This window comes from Stomoxys calcitrans, chromosome 4 (genome assembly GCF_963082655.1).
Source record: "Stomoxys calcitrans chromosome 4, idStoCalc2.1, whole genome shotgun sequence".
NCBI classification, from domain to species: Eukaryota; Metazoa; Arthropoda; class Insecta; order Diptera; family Muscidae; genus Stomoxys; species Stomoxys calcitrans.
This window is the reverse complement of record NC_081555.1, coordinates 81,832,764-81,847,739: the sequence shown is the minus strand read 5'-3', so window position 1 is coordinate 81,847,739 and position 14,976 is coordinate 81,832,764.

Genomic DNA, 14,976 nt, shown 5'->3' with positions numbered 1-14,976 from the left:
GAGATGCGTAAAAATTGTATAACCGCTTCTTCAGGTGTCGAAGAAGTGCGACCAGCATACAATCAATATTGCATGAACATTTGACCGTCAAAAAATTTGTTCGCGTTGAATCCCACGCAATTAGTCAATCGCTCAAAAAAAAAACAGCAAAGTGTCGATTGGTCGAAAGAAATGATCCAAAAATACGAAACAACTGCATTTTAGAGCACTCAAAACAACGATTTGATGAGTAATCTGCCGTATAGTCCTGACTTGTCACCGAATGATTTCTTTTTATTCCTCGATTTCATCTAGGTCAATTTGGGCTTACTCTTTCCTACCTTTCGGCCAGTATCTCACGAACAAATGCTTCAATGTTGTCTTCCAATGCGTCAATTGAAGCGGGATGTGTCTAAAGGCGTTAAATCGCACGATCTAGGCGGCCACTTGACCGGCAACGAACGTGAAATAAAATGTTCACCGAACTCGCCTCTCAATAAGTCCATTTTTATATGTGCTGTGTGACATGTGGCACCGTCTTGTTGAAACCACATGTCATGCAAGTCAACTTCTCACATTTTGAGCAAAAAAAATAGTTGGATATCATCTCACGATAGCGCTCACTATTCACAGTTACAATACGATTCGTATTATCTTTGAAGAAGTACCGTCCAATGATGCCACCAGCCCATAAACCGCACCAAACTGTGACTTTTTCTGGGTGCATTAGTAGCTTTTGCAATGCTTCTGGCTGATTTTCACTACAAAATTGAAACTTCTGCTTATTTATGTACCCATTGAGCCAAAAATGAGCTTCGACATATTCGTCTAAGACATAAAGTATATATATATTCTTGATGGTCTCGACGTTCTGAGTCGATCTAGTCATGTCCGTCCGTCTGTCGAAATCACGATAGAGGTCGAACGCATAAAGCTAGCCGATTGAAATTTGGCACAGTGACTTTATATTAATGTAGGTCATTGGGGATTGCAAATGAGCTATATCGGATCAGATCTAGATATAGCTCCCATATAAACCGATCTCCCGATTTGACTTCTTAAGGCCCTGGAAATCGCAATTTTTGTCAGATTTGACTGAAATTTGCACGTAGTCTTCTGTTATGACTTCCAACAACTTTGGCAAGTACGGTCGAAATCGGTCCATAACCTGATATAGCTCCCACATAAACCGATCTATAAATATGATTTTTTGAGGCCTCCCAAGCCGCAATTTTTGTCCGATTTGGCTGAAATTTTGTATGCGGTGTTTTTTTATTACTTCCAACAATAGTGAAAAGTACGATCTAAATCGGTCTATAACCTTCTTGAGCCCTTGGAAACCGCAATTTTTGTCCGATTTGGATGAAATTTTGCATGTTGTGTTCTGTTATGACTTCCAACATTTGTGCCATGTACGGTCAAAATGAGTCTATAACCTGATAAAGCTCCCATATAAACCGATCTCCCGATATGACTTCTTGAGCTCTTACAAGCTGCATTTTTTGTCCGATTTGGCTGAAATTTAGCATGTAGTATTCTGTTATGACTTCCAACAACTGTGTTAAGTACGATCTAAATTGGTCTATAACCTGATATAGCTCCCATGTAAACCGATCTCCCGATTTGACTTCTTAAGCCCCTGGAAGCCGCAAATTTTGTCCTGGCTCAAATTTTGCAGATAGTATTCTGTTAAAACTTTCAATAACTTTGTAAAATACGGTCCAAATGGGTCTATAACCTGATATAGCTCCCATATAAGCCGATCTTCCGATTTAACTTCTTGAGCTCCTGGAAGCCACATTTTTGTCCGAATGGCTAAAATTTTGCAGGTAGTGTTATATTTTTACTTCTAACAACTGTGCAAGTGCGGTCCAAATCTATCTATAACCTGGTATAGCTCCCATATAAACCAATCTCCCGATTTGACTTCTTGAGCCCTTACAAGCTGAAATTTCTGTCCGATTTGGCAGAAATTGAGCATGTAGTGCTTTGTTATGACTTTTAACAACTGTGCCAAGTAGGGTCCAAAACAATTTATAACCTGATAAAGCTCCCAAATAAACCGGTCTCTCGATCATCCTTGTTCAGTTCATAAAAGCTTTAATCTTTGCTGGTTTGACAGAAGTTTGGTATGTAGAATAAAATTATGCAGAATAAATTTGTTTTGTATAAATTTTAAGCAGAACCAATGGTGGTGGGTTCCCCAGATTCGGCCAGGTCGAACTTATCACGCTTTTACTTGTTAATTTTAAAATAAATTGTGCTTATCGAAAATTAAATACTGTAGCTTAATTTAAACTCAAATGATTTTACCAATGGTAAGCAGATCTCATTTGGTAATTCAAACTCTTCGTACAACTCTATTATGGGTTTGTATTATGTATTTGTCATGCTATAAATGAAACAAAAACTACTTATGGGAGTTGTTGTTTTCGCACATTAAAATGCCACTTTTGGAGTGGATCTTTACTAAGTGAATATTACCAAACAGTGTATGTGCCATAGAAATTCTTTTGTGTGTCGCTCTAATGATTTTTGTCTTTGGAAATATTTACCAGTACTTTTGTACCTCAGACGAAACTTTAAAAATTTTCACTTTTCGAGCTTACCAAGCTTCTCAATATACTAACTGTTGATTGATCAGTCAAAATAAAAAAGAAAAAAAATTTTATGTGTGAAAATGTGTCCATACCAGTGACGAGCACCAAATTGCAATTATTTGGAAGCCCACGGGCCTGCTTGGAATTATTTTCTTTTATACGTACTAATTAATATGCAATAGTGTGATTATTTTTGCCCACCAATATATCAATAAGCTCAAATACTCACCCTTTCTCTCTAGTAAGAGGAACATAAGAGAAAATTATTGATCCGGTACACGAATAATTGTTTGCGGCTATTGACCCACTTTTGTAATTAAAAATAGTTTGGTATTACAACAGAAGAAAGGTCCCTTTACAATAGGCGAAGCTGCTCAAGGGTTTACAATAAACAAATCTAGTTACGTTCCACAATTCCACGTTTGATATATTGAAGTGAAATATTACACGGTTGCAATAAAAGAAAAACTTCGTGATAAAAGTATTTTGTTTGTCATTAAAAGGTCTGAAATGTTTATTTTTTTTATGTGTACATTCTGCTTAAATGATGTCGGCAAATTTTCCTTCGAACTTTATTAAAATCAATTGAAAATCTGTTTTCGAAAAGATGTCCGTTGAAAAATGCATCCAACTATTGCCGAATATGCTTATAGTTTGCATGATGTATCATAGAAAAAATTCTGCTGACTAATTGCATTAAGAATCAACGATGCTTGCAATTGACTAAAAGATTTCGACATTTAATCACTATGAGCTCTATATCAATTTCCCAAAATACTGTGTTGTCTACTTTTGTTTGTTTCTCTTTCGAGACGAGCTCAATGATCGGATATGGAAATGGAAAAGGAAAGCCAAAGATAGCAACACACATTCCAACCACTATGGGACGCGCTTCGTCTTTGGATAGACGACTTTTCAACTATATTAGGTGTGATGGCTTTAAGGGCCGTGCGTTGTTGTATTTGAATCGTATTAATAGCAAAAACGCATTTATGATACAATTACCACATTAACCACGCTCGACAACCCTGTCTATTAGCTGTACTTTTTCCCAATGCATGTATTTTTGTGTAATGACGGACTTTCTTTCTGCGGCAAATTGCACTTCTTCCGTACTACACATGATTTTGTATTTGATTGTATTGATGGCTTTGGACGCTAGACAACGGCAACGGCCCTCGCTGTTGCTCCGTGTGACCAGGTTCAAATCCCGGCCGGGCTCTGCAGAATTTTTAATTTTTCAAGTTTTTTGCCTGTTATGGCGAAGATTAATAATTTTTACAATTTTCTCTTGTTTCTCTTTCGAGACGAGCTCAATGATCGGAGATGCAAATGGAAAACCAAAGATAGCAACACACACCAACCACTATGGGACGCGTTTTGTCTTTGGTTTTCTAATCTTTCAACCATATTAGGTGTGATGGCTTAGGTGTATTGTCAATTGTGAAATTCCAAGAAAAACACGAAATTATTTCATTCGATTCGGGTTTAAAATTGTGTTTCCGAGACCTTAAAATTTTTCATTTCATTGCTGATTCATTTAAATGGTTTATAATAATATATAAAAAATTATTCTTTGGAAACCATATTTGTTATTAACTAAATCTTAATTCAAATAAGAAAACAAAAATTAAGTGAAAATTAAATTAACAACTTTTCCATTCGCTCCTTAAAGAAGATTTAATTTTTTTTATTTTGTTTTAAAAAATATTTATTTGAATTTGTCTTTTGAAAACATTTTAGGAAAATGTTTCTTTTATCTTTAGATGTTTCTTTGCAATGTTTCTTTTATCTTTAGAAAAAAAATTATAAAAATGATCTCTTTAGAAAAAATTTTAATGCAATTTCGTCTTTTAAAAAATAATTTTGAGGGTGGTCGGGCCATGGCTCAAGCTTTGTCGCTACAGAATGTTTAGCTGAAATGTTGTCTTTAGAAAACATGTGATTAAAATTTTGTTTTAAGTAAGAATTTCATTTTAATTTTTTTGTTAAAAAAAATATGAAGCGTATTTTTGTCTTTGTACAATATTATAAATGCAAAATTTTGTCATTCAAGAAAATTTTAGTGAAATTTTGTGTTTAGAATGAATTTAATTCAAATTTTTTTTTCGACTGATGTTCACTTCTAGTGCCTTTGCAAGCGCAATTTATTTACCAACATTACCAAAATTTTGCACAACGCTTCGCCGACAATTACCAAAATATCCAAGAATTTTGGTTGAAATCGGTTCAGGTTTAGATGTAGCTCATATATATATGTTTGTCCGAGTTTAAGCAATATTACAATAATGTGGTAATTTGTCAACCGATTCTTTAAAAATTTGACTGGAAGGATTTATTTATGACACTACTGATTAATTTCATTGAAATTGGTTTAGATTTGGATACAGCTTTTATATTCATTCTCGAGCGATTTTCTCTTCTCGAGCCTTTGCACGCGCATTTGTTGACCAATCTTCACAAAATTGTACACAACGCTTTCCTATACAACTACCACAATATTTAAAGATGTTTGGGCGAAATCGATTCAGATTTAGATAAAGCTTCCATATATATGTTCGTCCGATTTTGAGTAATTTGCAATAATGTTATCATTTGTCAACCGATTTTTACGAAAATCTTTCAACTTTTGACATTTTCGATGTTAAAAAAATCTCTTCAGATTAATGTTAACTTCCATATAAATCGCCCTATTTGCACTTATAGTGCCGTAGTTATTGCAAGTCATACATATTTGCTCGAAATTTGATGCGGATACTATAACCCATCTGAAAATCTCCGCCGAGGTCTAACAAAATTTGTTCAGAACTAGATGTAGCTCTTAATTTGTAGGGTATTATATAGTCTTTTGTCTTTCCTTACTGGTTAGTTATTAAAAAATGCTGGGATTTGCATGTACATCTGCATTTCTTGAAGATCCAGCACATTCAAATGTTTTCCAATATGTAAAGACAATACCGATTTCCTTTCGCTCTAATCCTATGCACAGCAATTGTCATGACTTCCTTTGTCCTTTTAAATCTACATATGTATTTCTTCCTCCACCTCTCTTATTATTTTGTTATAAAAAGAAAATATTTTACAACAAACAACATACAAACAAAAAGGGGACGTTACAATTTTTTTGGGGTTTGGTGCCCTTTCCATAAACACATTCACACATACGAAATAAAAAAATGTATTCTCTCCTTATTTAACCTTCTTGCCATTATGGGGCCAACTTTACACACACCCAAAGTGAGAATGATATTTTCTTACTCCGTCACACATTGTCATCCAAAGTACTTGAAAATACATGCATGCATACCTAGTGAAGTATGTATGTATGTTTGTATGGCACATTGACTGCATATAGTCTGAATAGTTTTAAGAACCGTATGCTGCAGAGTGGTAAGTGGCACATATCCGTTTGTGGTACATAGAGGACTCAATGGACCATATAACCATATGAGGTTGACATGCGACAGACGATTACGACGACGAAGACTTTTGGGTGACCGATTCATTTGTGTCGTTCCATGGACATTCCCGTTGCTGCTGTGATGCTGTTCCTGCTGAATTCAGGCTATATGTTTGTATGCTCCCCAAACCCCTTAAACTGTTTCTCTTTTTCTCATAAAAAGGTCTCTCAGATGCGCAGCTTCAAACTTGTAATGTGTCGTTGATGCCCTAATTCTCCCCCAACTGGTCTAATATAAACTCTCTCAAACATTCTCAGCCCCAGTGAGTGTCTCTTTGGCGTATGGGAGAGAATTTGCACTTGGTTACAGTTTTAAGGTTCAATCGTGCTCAAGCTAATATTGCTTCGTCGTTGACGTCGTCGTCATGGTCCCCACAAATCGGTTTTGTGTTTACATAGCAAAAGCTTTGCCAAGTGTCGTTCGTTTGTCCCCAACTGATGGCTTTGCGTGTGACAGAGTTAAAGCATTAACTTTGGGGCAGCACAAAACACCCAACCCAATTCTACGCTCTTTCGATTGAGTATCTGTAGATGTGTATGTGTATGTGTGTGTGTGTAATATAAACTGTGAATACACGAATGAAATGGCAATTTCGAAATTGTCGCTTTTATCCACACCCAACAAATGCAACTGGCGTTGTTGTTAGTATTGCTGCTACCGCCTTGCTACTCAGAGCGCCACCGTCCTACCATTTTGCTCTGTAAGGTTTCTTAGGAAGTTTTTGTCCTGTTTTATAACTGCATTACCATGATGTCGTTGCCGCCGTACTTGGTAGAGCTTCCATCACAAAGCAGCTGCGTCCACTGTCGACGATGTTGTGAGACTTTTTCCTCTTTTTATTTACCAACGGCAACAACAACAAAAAAATGTCATTCATATCTATGTCTCCGTTCTATAGCTATCTCATTTACTCCCATATGTGTGACAATGCTGCTCCTTCCTCTTGTGTGTATCTGCTAGCACTGTGTATCGGTGGAGTTTCTTGTTGTTTTTATCCATTGTGACATTCTCTGTGTGCAGAGACAAACAGCACCAGCAGCCACCGCAGCACGTTTTGAGGGTATTCATGAACGAATGAATGTTGTACGACGTACGAACATAAATTTATTTATTCGTAGGGAGGAGAACGACATTTTTTGTTATTGCTGTTGCCATAGATGTCACCTCGAATTGTGCTATGGTGGTAAATGGGAATTTGGTTGGTGTGCCCGGCTATACAAATAAATGTTTGGGTGTGCGTTAAGTCGAAGCATTGTTCTCAAATTAACCAATGACAATTCAGTTTTATTGGTGACATAAAAATGTATATACCATCATTGAGAATATATATGTATTTGCATGTGTATTAGAAACAACATTTCTCTGTAGTAAGATGATTGGAAGAAAACAAGTAAATGGTTTTACATCGGTAGATTTCAAATGTAGGTTTTGTTTGGAGAACACAAAAAAAAACTAAATGCACAAAAATTTCTTTATGGATTTTTATCCTTGGCATCAGAAGATTTCTCGGCACTCTAGTTTTGCTGATTGGTTGGGATTGTTGTTTTTCTACAGAAAATACAACATTTCGACGGGAGTTATCAGGGTTTAAGTCCTTTTAGAATCGGTATGGAGTAATTACTAATTCATATACGTATTACAGATGTGAATATTACATTTAATACTCATCTGTTTGTGTAGGAGGGCATGACAGTTCTTTTCTAAGTCCAGAAAATGCTCAGAAGCTACACAATTGTCTTGTTTACAAATCAATCGCAGAGAAAATGCTCAGCCCTTACATGAGTTCCAATGGATCTAAAAGATCCCAGGTACCAGGACCATTTATGGCTACAAAAAGGCTGCCCAACAATTCCTAGATTCGTTTAGATTCTATACATGTCCAGAATACTAGAGTGTTAAATGTGAAATTTTTTGTGATAATTTATTGTAGTAACAAATACGATCTCCACCTTAACCAAAAAAAAAAAAAAAAAAGACGACAAACGGACAATCAGTACAAAAAACATATACGGACAGACGGACATGGCTAAACCGTATCAGGAAGCACGAATCGGTCACTGCATTACTTCCTCACCAGTGGCGCAAGGTAGAGAACATCTTTAAGCCATAAATGCTATTTAAAATTTGTTTACAAATTTCATTCTAAAACCTGAAATTCTCAACTGGATTCCTTAGAACGTATTACATCCAACTTAGGATGTATTGTCGACACGGGTTAATTTCTTCCGATCGCCATAATACTCCGATCTATTCTTATAGCGATCGAGAGAACAAAATGCAGGATACGCCTTTCAATATTTGCGAAAAAATAGTGTGATTGCAAGCGGCTATTGTTGACAAACTCAAACACCACAAAGTAAACAAAATGTTTGTGTATCGCATTTCTGATGAAACCGCGAAAATCCTATGGGGGATCCAGATCGTGAGAAGACGAGGCTATTACTGAAAGGAAGTAAGAAGGAGGTCAGTATAGCTATTGGTATCATAACGGGACACATAGGATTACGAGCTTAATTCCTAACTTAAAATTCCTAACATAAAATTTTTTAAGTTAGGAGAGAGAGATTACTTTATAGTTTTTAGAGCCCACAACAAGCCGATTACTGGCTTAGGTGTAGGTCCATAGTGGCATGAGGTGGATTAATATCTGCATCCTCTTTTCATCCTAACCTAACCCCCATGAATATTTCATTAACTATGACCGTTTTCATCAAATTTTGCGTCAAAATAAACGCAACTGAAATATTTTGGAAGCTACTTTAGAGCCGGGGCACGCAAACATTTCGCTCGTAGACCATACAAAAAAATGGTCGGTCGAAAGATTTAAGAAATGAACAAGTAAAAGTGTGCTAAGTTCGGCCGGGCCGAATCTTTTATACTCTCCACCAAGGATCGCATTTGTCGAGTTCTTTTCCCGGCATCTCTTCTTAGCCAAAAAAAAAAGGATATAAGAAAAGATTTGCTCTGCTATTAGAGCGATATCAAAATATGTTCCGGTTTGGACCACAATTATATTATATGTTGGAGACTTGTGAAAAATGTCAGCCAATTCGAATAAGTATTGCGCCCTTTGGCTCAAGAAGTAAAATAGAGAGATCGATTTATATGGGAGCTGTATCGGGCTATAGACCGATTCAGACCATAATAAACACGGTCATGAGAGAATCCGTCGTACAAAATTTCAGGCAAATCGGATAAGAATTGCGCCCTCCAGAGGTTCAAGAAGTCAAGACCCAAGATCGGTTTATATGACAGCTATATCAGGTTATGGACCGAATTGAACCATACCTAGCAAAATTGTTGGATATTATACCAAAACACGTCGTGCAAAATTTGATTTCAATCGGAAAAGAATTGCGTACTCAAGAGGCTCAAGAAATCAAGACCCAAGATCGGTTTATATGGCAGCTATATCAAAACATGGACCATTTACAATACCAACCGACCTACACTAATAAGAAGTATTTGTGCAAAACTTCAAGCGGCTAGCTTTACTCCTTCGGAAGTTAGCGTGCTTTCGACAGACAGACGGAAGGACAGACGGATGGACATGGCTAGATCGACATAAAATGTCGCGACGATTAAGAATATATACTTTATGGGGTCTCAGACTAATATTTCGAGTAGTTACAAACAGAATGACGAAATTAGTATACCCCCCATCCTATGGTGGAGGGTATAAAAACGAAGCAAATAATATAATATATATATTTAATATATATATATATATATATATATATATATATATATATATATATATATATATATATATTTTAATATATTGCAGTTCCTATTTACTTTTCAATTTAAGTTCCTATTTACTACGGACATGACCATCCGTTTCAAATTTTGATCGTCTATTCAATAATTCCTAGATAGTTGTCCAATTGTTGTGATTTGAAAAATCCATTTTTTAAACTTTGCATCTTAACCGAAAAAGCTAAACATTGAAAGACGCTCCTATTTGTGCTTGCATTGAACGATTTTTGTCTTTAATAACAAGACACAAATTTAAGGATCTACAATTTACCATTTAATATCAAAATTCCTTAGAATCAAGGAAAATATCATTTACCAAAGGAATTGTTTCCTTAAAAAATTTGGAAAATTGATTTCGCGTATATTTCGTTCGGATCCTTAAAATTGGGGACACATTTTTTTAGTGCATGAACGTACTGACATGACGCGGCACTGTCACATAAAGGACGTGTCCATCAAGAATGGCTAAAAAATCATGTTCCTCACTTTACATCGTCTACTCAGTGCCTGTCCAATTCGCCAAATGTCATTCCGATGGAATTTTCTTTTTGGGCCATTTCAGAGTGGTCATGTTTAAGACTAAAAAAAATATGCCAGTATGGATGAACCGTGAATGAACCAAAATATCGGCTATTTACAGAAGAAAAGTGAATATGTTCTGAAATTTTGATTTTTTCTAATTCGAAATCGTTAAAAAATTCAACTTTTTATAGGTCCAAGAACTAAAATCGGAAGATCGGTATATGTATGTATAAAGAAGCTATATTCAAATATAGACCAATCTAAACCAAAAAGGGATGCCACCGTAGCGCAGCTGTGGTTTTCCCCTCCTAATGCTGGCAACATTTGTGAGGTACTGTGCCATGTAAAACTTCTCTCCAAAGAGGTATCGCACTGCGGCACGCCGTTCGGACTCGGCTATAAAAAGGAGGCCCCTGCACTCATTGATATGTGAGAAGTTTGCCCCTGTTCCTTAGTGGAATGTTCATGGGTAAAATTTGCAATTTGCAAACCATGTAGGGCACAGGTGTTGAAAAACCTTACTTAGCTCACTCTGTCAAAATTCAATGAAATCGGACAATAAATGTGTCTATTAAGGGTTCAAGACCTTAATTCGGGAGATTGGTCTATAGGGCAGCTTTATTCAAATATGGGGCATATTAAACATTGATGTCGAACATGTCAATGAACTAAATTTCGGCGAAATCGGGCTTCACTGCTTTTATAGGCCCAGAAACTTATATTGGGAGATCGGTAGGTATGGCAGCTATATATAAATAACGCCCGATCTTGACCACAATCAGTACGAATTGTGATAGACCTTACAAAACTCATTGTGCTCAATTTCAGCGAGATCGGTAACACTTCGTTTCTGCTGGCGTAGAAATGAAACGCATTAACTACCGATTAGAAGTTAAACTATTTTCTTAATATAAAATTAGCAAACTTATTTTTTTGGGTTTACATTACCTTTTTAGGCAAGCAGCAGCCATTTTTAAGCAAACAGCAGGGGCCGAATGACTGCATACGTGAACGAGTAAAATCGTTCGAAATCTCTCTATTGTGAAATGATAATTTATTTATTGAATGAAGATTTTTGAAATTTAAGATCAAAAATGTTTAAATCGATCATAATTCGTAAAAAAATTTTAATTAAAATGTCCATAAGTGATATAACATTCATTATATACGATATGAAGTTTTATTCGATACGAAAGCACACTCAATCATGTATGACGTAATTCGACCTCAGAATTTAGTTTGCTGCGTTCGAATCCTGGCGGGACCATCAGAAAAAATTTTCAGCGGTGGTTTTCCCCTCCTAACGCTAGCAACATTTGTGAGGTACTATGCCATGTAAAACTTTTCTCCAAAGGGGTGTCGTACTGCGGCACGCTGTTCGCACTCGGCTATAAAAAGGAGGCTCCTTTTCATTGAGTTTGAACTTGAATCGGACTGCACTCATTGATATGTGAGAAGTTTGCCCCTGTTCCTTAGCGGAACGTTCACGGGCAAAATTTGCAATTTGCACAGTCAGCAAACAGTGTTTGCTATGATCGACGGATTTTTTTTATCAGTGTAGTCTTTATTGGCCAGGAGACCCAGACGCAGCAGACCCCTGGAATTTAGTCCTCCAGCTTGACTATTGGAGAGGATCCTTTTGGGATAAATGTTGAGCCCGGCAATTCTTAACGGGTGCCGTGGCCCGTAGAGTGGACTAAGTTTTAGATGATGCTTCGCTTCTCACCAAAGATTGTAAACAAATTCAAATGTTTGTGCAAAGGTTGTTAACAATGTTGTTCAGGCGATTGTGGCCGCATATAACGCCATCTGGAATTCATAACAATTAGACAGTCTAGTTGTTCTAAAAAATATTTTGTCTTTGCCCCTATCAATTAGAAAATTATACCCCGGAACATTTATGAGATTATGGCCTGTCAATGAAGCGATTCCCCAAAAGTGGTTGGCTTTCTCAGGACAACTTCGTTTATGCACCGTTATATACATATAAACGACGGAGGCCACCGTATTGCTGAGGTTATACTATGAGGCTGAACGTCTGGGTACGAATCCTGGCGAGAACATTAGAATAAAATTTTACACAATGTAAAAACTGCTCCCCAAGGCCATAAAATGGAGGTATCTTAGAGCTTAAACTTGAACCGGGCAACAATCAATGAAATTTGAAAAGTTTGCCTCTGTTCCTTAATGTTCATGGGGAAATTAGCATTTAGACTTTACAATACTGATTTAGGCGAAATTTCGCCTTAGCCACTTTTTGTCATCGACTGTTACATTATTTTTGGTTTATAAAAAATAAATCCTCAACTACTGCCAAATCAATTTGAAAAGTCTAAGACATTCAAAAACTTAAATAATCTTATAAAAAATTTCAATATGCTGTCTTAAATATAGCGCAGTTTGGCATATAATATTGGGAACCTTTCATCCTCGACGGAAAAAAATTGTGATCTCAGGTCGCCAACCTATTTTGAAGGTTTCTTTTACCGATTTAGTATGTGCACACCAATATAACCCGTCACGTTATCTGACTTCATGAGGTCTTGGACCTTCAAGACCTCCAATGCGATTGAGTATTGCCTGATCTAAGTTTTAGTTGAAAAATGTCGCCGGCATTAGTGAAAAGTTTCCGTATGTTCTCACTAGGATTCGAACCGAGACGTTTAGCATCACAGAAAGAAATTCTCGTTTCTATGCTGCGTTAGCACACATATAATATAAGCGCTGATTAGTTCATAGACCAATATTGTACAACTCCGGTAGACCCTTCTAGTGGACTGTAGTTGGATGGAATTAAATCTCCCGGAAGTGTAAGGAACCCAAATAAAAATGAAGAAAATAGGCACAGTTTCAGTTTCCAAGTGATGAACAGTTTTATTAGCCTGATGACCCTTACCGCTTTCTATCGTTGCTGCTGCACAAGTAAAAAATGGCAGTGGCAAAGGTAACCAAGGCATCATATAAAATGTATCGGTTAACATTAAAAAATGTATTTCAGCAATATAATTTAAAGTTAGAAGAAGACAGCTATGTGTGTTTAAATTTAGTACAATAGTTAACATGGCTAGGGTTGCCATATTGCAAATATTAATTCATATATTGGTATTTATGTTAAGGGTCATGAAAGTTCATATTTTAATAATTTCATTTAATTCATGTTCTTATGACTAAAATGGGGCAGATTTTGGAGAACGGCAAAGATTGTTGTTGAACTGGGTTCAACATGCCGCCCGCCTTGCAGGAATGCAATTTAATAATGGCAAGCTCCAGAGATGATCCACCCAAAGATGGTGCTTTTGCTTATCGACGCGTGCTGTTCACTTAGAGGCCTGTTCGGATTTATCGACTGAAGCTTTCCTCTCCACTTTTAATCGCTTTGTAGGAAGAAGGGGTTTTCCTCGAAGGACCATGTACAACTCCGGTAGACCCTTCTAGTGGACTGTAGTTGGATGGAATTAAATCTCCCGGAAGTGTAAGGAACCCAAATAAAAATGAAGAAAATAGGCACAGTTTCAGTTTCCAAGTGATGAACAGTTTTATTAGCCTGATGACCCTTACCGCTTTCTATCGTTGCTGCTGCACAAGTAAAAAATGGCAGTGGCAAAGGTAACCAAGGCATCATATAAAATGTATCGGTTAACATTAAAAAATGTATTTCAGCAATATAATTTAAAGTTAGAAGAAGACAGCTATGTGTGTTTAAATTTAGTACAATAGTTAACATGGCTAGGGTTGCCATATTGCAAATATTAATTCATATATTGGTATTTATGTTAAGGGTCATGAAAGTTCATATTTTAATAATTTCATTTAATTCATGTTCTTATGACTAAAATGGGGCAGATTTTGGAGAACGGCAAAGATTGTTGTTGAACTGGGTTCAACAAATATTATCCCAATTTTTAACGATTCTAACATTTTACATCCTAAGCTCTTGACAGCCTGAGTTTTTGCCTGATTAGCCCAAAATTTGGTATGTGAAGTACAAGTATGGACACCAACCACCCAGACTAACTACCGCCCAGATATATAGGTTCTGAATTTAACATATATAGTGTCCACATAGACGGATCCCCCGGAGTAGCCCAACTAATGGTGGTCTTTCTTGTCATTTTTAAGTTATCAAAATATTGATTTCCTATATATAATTTAGTGTTTTCGTACAAATTTTACTACACGTCGTATTTAAAATCCAATTGGATGTGTTTTTCCGTCGGCAAAACTTTAGAATTAAAAAATATTTCCCGCGGTCTAAGCAATTTTTCACTTCATGGAAATATGTTGGCGTTATCATTTTTTTTTTTTTTTTATTTTTGTTTTTGGGACATATTTTTGTCCACAATTGAGATTATTTTTATCCTGCAGCCATGTAAATTTTTAGCTTTAGTATTCTTGGTACGTAAGATAAACAAAAGCAATCGTTGATATTATATATGGTTGAACTATCAAAGAGAAGTGACGTTAATATAAAACAGACCAGCATCAATGAGCGCTGACAATACAGAAAAAAAATACTCAACTCAAGCGTACTCTTTTTATTTTGCTCTGCAATGAAATAGCTCAAAAACACTGTATTATCGACATTTTAAAATTCATTCATGGCATTCGTTAGCACTCTTTTAAAAATGTTTCATTAAGAAGGGAATGGGTTTTCT